Below are 5,381 nucleotides of genomic sequence, written 5' to 3' on the forward strand. Positions count from 1 at the left end.
ACACTACTGCAAGTACAAAATGATGCAGAGTTGCGCATAGCTACTTTTGTTCACTATAGTTGCTACTATGGAAAACGTCTATAAATAGATTTTTAGAAATTAAGGTTAGGATCTTTGGACACTTTGAGATTTTTGCCATTCTGGGAACACTTTGTAGAGCTTAGGTTAGTGTTGGGTGACAGCCAAGGGTCCAACTTAGGGTTTGATTTCTATTTTCTTCCTACTTCTCTTTGATTTTCATATTGATGTTGTTGATTTCTCTTGACTTTCATTTGGTAATTGTGAGACCCATCCTTATGGAGGGCTAAACCTTTTGTAATCCTTAGTGAGTTCACTTAGACTCTTGATTCCTGGGTTTTGAATGTTAATATAATTCCTTGTCCTTCATGAATTTTTTCTTCCTAATCTCTTGAATTGAATTAATGGTTGAATGAGAGGGACATTGCTTAATTGACTCTAATTCGTTTTAATGAGATTCTAAACTTGAATTGCTTAATTTTGGGTTTATTTCTAAGGTTGCATAATGTTGGGAGAGATTGGAGTCCACTGAATTACTTAATTCGTATGAAAATATAAGGTTGATTTTTATTTGTTAAATTAACCTAATTCTGGGAGGAGAGGAATAATATTAAATTTTAAGAGGAATAGGAATAGAGTCTACATGAAGGGATTACAGTAGAAACTCTTTAAATTAATACTCGATAAATTAATAAACTCTCTAAAATAATAAATTGATCCGGTCTCGACTTGGGCCAATATAAAAAATTGAAAAACTCAATAAAATAATAAGATAATAATTTTTCGGGAGATCCCTTTATAATTTTCGGCCCCAAGAAAATCATAAATTAATAATTCATAGAAACTGAAAAAAATATATTACACTCTATTGAAATATGATTCAATAGTTATCTGTTTTCCTTTAAAGTTCAAGTCTATTTGGAGCTCATCTCTAACTTTTCTTATTGCATCCAATAGCTCAGGTGTTGTATTTTTGTACTGTATCATAAAGTTGTGAAGAGTGTTCGACGCCATAAGTGCTTCCTTTCGCGTAACAGGCTCCAAAGACACTGTATCATCTTCGTCGTCATCCTCTGCATTGTTCTCAATGATAGTACCCACAATATCTTCTAAATTCTGAACCTCCGAACATGCTTCATTTTCACCTGGGTAGTTCATTAGATTGTCAATATCCATCTTATTACGATAGCCACATTGATTGATCATAGTCTCGAGGTCTTGAGTTTCTTCATCAAAAGTGGATTCATCCAAATTTCTTGCAAAGTCACTATCTGAACGAATTTTACAGTGTCGGAAGCAATTCGCTATTGTTTCTTTTCGAATATCTATCGTCCAAGCTGGGATTGCCAAATTGATAGCATCAAGGACATTTATCTTCCCTGGATCAGATTGTCCCACCTCATAACCTTCCAATATTTTGCGGTAAAACCTTCTACGGTAATGCATCTTGAAAGCTCTTATTATCCCAGCATCGCAAGGTTGAATCTTTGATGTCATGTTGGGTGGCAAGAAGAACAACTCAACGTTTCTTAGCCCTTCAATATTTCTTGGATGTGCTGGACAATTATCCACCACAAGTAGAACTCTTCTACCATGCATCATTTGGTCAAATGAACGAACATATTCATCAAAAAGCACACTAGTCATCCATGCTTTTTTGTTAGCTCGATACTGACAATTCAAGCTATTCATGTTGACATTCTTGAAGCAACGAGGCTTTGCATATTTCTCAATAATCCATAGAGAGATTTTTTCAGAGCCATCTTCATTGCAACAAATAACTACCGTCAGCCTTTCTTTATCTTGTTTTCTTCCTTCAAGTTATTTTGTTGCCAGTGAATGATTAGCTTGTAGCCTATAAAAGAACCCAGTTTCATCCATATTAAAAATATCTTTCATAGGGAACTGATCAATTTTCTCCCGAATCGATACCAATTTCTGCTCCATGTCTTGTATATCAACAGACCCACTCTCGCCAAAACGACGAAATGACTTTATGGCAGGTCAGTGCTTGAATTTCCCAAGCCATCCTATAGAGAAGTTAAAATCTGAATCATCATGAGGGTACACGAGTTTCATTGTATCTCTTGCCTTCTGTAAAATTAATTCTCCTGTGATATTCACACATTCTTGATGCTGGAGAAATCACTCATAAACAACCTTCTCCATGTCAGGATATTTTGCTGGTTTGTGTCTTTTGATCTCTACTCTTCCCTTTTCTATTTTAGCAGAGAGATAGTCATCTGACCGCTTAAGTGTGTTTGATATTGTTCTTTGACTAACTTTTAACTGAAATTTTCCCTCAAGCCATCTCTGCAAGTCTTTTTGTGTGCTTGCAGGATTATCTCTCTTATACTCACACAACTCCTTACGTATTTAATCTGACATAGTTGATTTTGCAACACCTTTTAGATGAGAAGCCATCTTATGAGATATGGTTTGAATACTCTAACACATTCATGTAATTTATATATGCCAAACTTGCTTAAGAATACATTGAACACATTTGTTCCTCTTGTTTACATTTACTGTACTTCAAAAGTCATTATTGATTTCCAATGCATATGTAGTGTAGTTACTAATTTACTGTACGTTGAGTCCCAAGGTTCGCTGCAACGTAATTCTAAGAGGCATAGATTAATTTTCCTTTTTGTTTGGTATGTACAATATAATTACTTAAAAACTCTTTAAATTAATAATTATTAATTTATCGATAAATTAATAACTCTCTAAATTAATAAATTTCCCCGGTCCTGACATTATTAATTCAAAGAGTTTCTACTGTACTACATTTTATTGATTAAACTTTATAATTTCGCTTCTTGTTCGTTATATTGAATTTGGAATAAAACAAACCTCCTCAATTAATTGTTTTCTTAGTTAATATTTGCAACATGTTTGATGCATATTTTCAACAAATGTCATAAAGAAGACAACTTAGACTTGCATCCTAGACTATATTACTTTTTCTGCATATTTTGATGAGGATTGGGAACAAATCTTTATGCAAATCTTTCAATAATCAAACATTATAAGAGGTATTGGTTACATGGTGAGATGCACTAGAGTCAAGGTACCAGTTGTTAGCAGAGGCAGAGGAAGCACTTGCAAAATTGGCTTGGGGACTAGACGAAGGAGCTTGAAACTGAGGAGAAGATGAGGAGTAGTAATAAGATGGCATAACAGTAGGAAGAAATGGGTAATAAGAGACTTGAAGTGATGGAGGAAACGAAAAGTTGGGAAATGAGGGAGGTGTGGGTTGGTTGAGTGTGAGGGATGCTGGGAAGGGTGAGGGGAATGGTTCTATTTGGGCTGAGACAAAACATAGTTGTCATCATGGCGGTGATAGTAGAAAGAAGCTTCATGATCATATTTGTGACAATTTTGACACTGAACATCAGCATAACGACCATGACTGCGACCACTTCCTAAGCCATCACGACTAAAAGGACAACCACCATTGGGACTGGGAGCAGTATGAGACACATTTCCATAACCAAAAAATGAACTCAAGGAAGCATTAGTAAGATTAGTGTAAGCTGCAGAATCTTGGGAGAAAGACGAAGTACCTTCAACTATATGCACAGTATCAAGTGTGTTCTTTCTAGATTTTTTAATATGCAATTCTTGTGTAAGAAGCAGCAAAGAAACGTCATCAAGAGTGAGAAGATCCATTTGGTGTTGGTGGCAGGGAGGTTGTGGGCAAGTGCCATCAGTATCATCATTAGTTGTAGAAGCCATGAGAAAATAGATGGATCGAAACTAAGCTCTTGATACCATAAAAGAGTGTAATGAATGGAAGAAAAGAAAAAGAGAAAAGAGAGAAAAGAAAAAAAACTCTATTAGGAGTTTTTCAATATATTCAGTATCATAGTGTAGATTATTTATATAGATATATATAGATGCGTTAGGTGCTAACAGATTCCATAACTAATATAATAAAATGGAAAAATTGAACTAACTAAAAAAAAATAGAAAATTGATACAACCGAGTTGTAGACTTTAATACTTATCGCTATTCTTAGTGTAGGCCACCACAGACAACACAATTTTTTGGCCCTCTACATTAGTAATGATAGTAGATTTGTTACCAACCATTGAAACGATGTCATTTTTTGCTAAGTCGGCTTTAACCCTTGTCACTTAACATGACATGTCAATATTTTGTTACTGTCTATTGATAATATATGGGTTTAGAGACTAAAATATCCAGTAAAGATATGAATGAGACACTAACATGACATTTTTAAAATTTAAAGAAATAAAATGCCTTATACTTATTATTTTAGGATCAAAATAAAAATTTAGTCACGATAGATTAACTAACAAATTTTAAATATTATTAAATATTTTTTAACAAAACATCTTCAAATAAGCATACATATGTTTTATTTTGAAAAAATAATAAATCTTTTCTAATATTTTAAGAGTCTTATTTATTTCTTTATAAATAACACTATTAATAATATCAGTGATTACATTATTAATGTATAAAATATTGAATAAGATTAATAAAATAGTTAATATCATTACTTATATTTTATCTTACACAATTAATATCTTACATTATTATTAAAAGTGGCCTTACTAAAAGAATTGGGAATTTTTATTTATGAAATTGAAAATGTAATATTTGATGGAAGTGTTTGGAGCGTTTGATGAACTAAATTAGATTTTATATTTTAAAAAAATTTATATTTTAGTTTCTATTCAAATATTTGATTATATTTTAGTTTTTCTTTTTTGTTTGTTATAATGTCATTAGAAAAATTTAACTCGATAAACAAAAGTTTTATAACAGTATTGTAATAGCAAACTAAATCATAAATTAATTTTAAATATAAAGGTTAAACTGTAAATAAATGTTTATTATATAGATTAAATTTATATTTTAAATTTAAATAATAATTAATTTATATACATAATTTTGTATTTGAAACAAAAGTTTTGTATATTAGAGATGAAGTACTGACTGGAATTAATAAATTTCAATAATGTACAAATCTAATGTTTCATTTAAGAGTTAGTTTTCAAAGAGACAACGAAAAAAGAAGGAGATTTATTTGATATAAACTTTATTTAAAAGTTTTTATTAGATTTAAAAAAAATATTGTATAAACTTTTCAAAATCCTCTTAATTCTAAACTTTTTAGTATTTTAACTTAAATATTTTTATCAATTTTTTTTTTCTCGTTTCTCCCTTACCTTTCAACTCTTTTCTTCTCTTTTCTTTAGAACTTCAAGCAAAGCCTAAAAATATATGGGTGCAGTTGATGAAACTCCTGCGCCGGTTGAGATGAAGGTCTCATACAAGCTTGTATTATCTTACATGATGGTCTTTTTAGTTTGCACTTTGCATTTTG

At 31.5% G+C, this 5,381-nt stretch overlaps 1 pseudogene; it reads right to left on the reverse strand.

The window, feature by feature from the left end:
- Positions 1-876: 876 nt before the first annotated feature.
- On the reverse strand, positions 877-2,448 carry LOC113859119 (annotated as a pseudogene).
- Positions 2,449-5,381: the final 2,933 nt, after the last annotated feature.

This window comes from Abrus precatorius, unplaced genomic scaffold (assembly GCF_003935025.1).
Source record: "Abrus precatorius isolate BTA unplaced genomic scaffold, Abrus_2018 Scaffold2, whole genome shotgun sequence".
Taxonomy (NCBI): Eukaryota; Viridiplantae; Streptophyta; class Magnoliopsida; order Fabales; family Fabaceae; genus Abrus; species Abrus precatorius.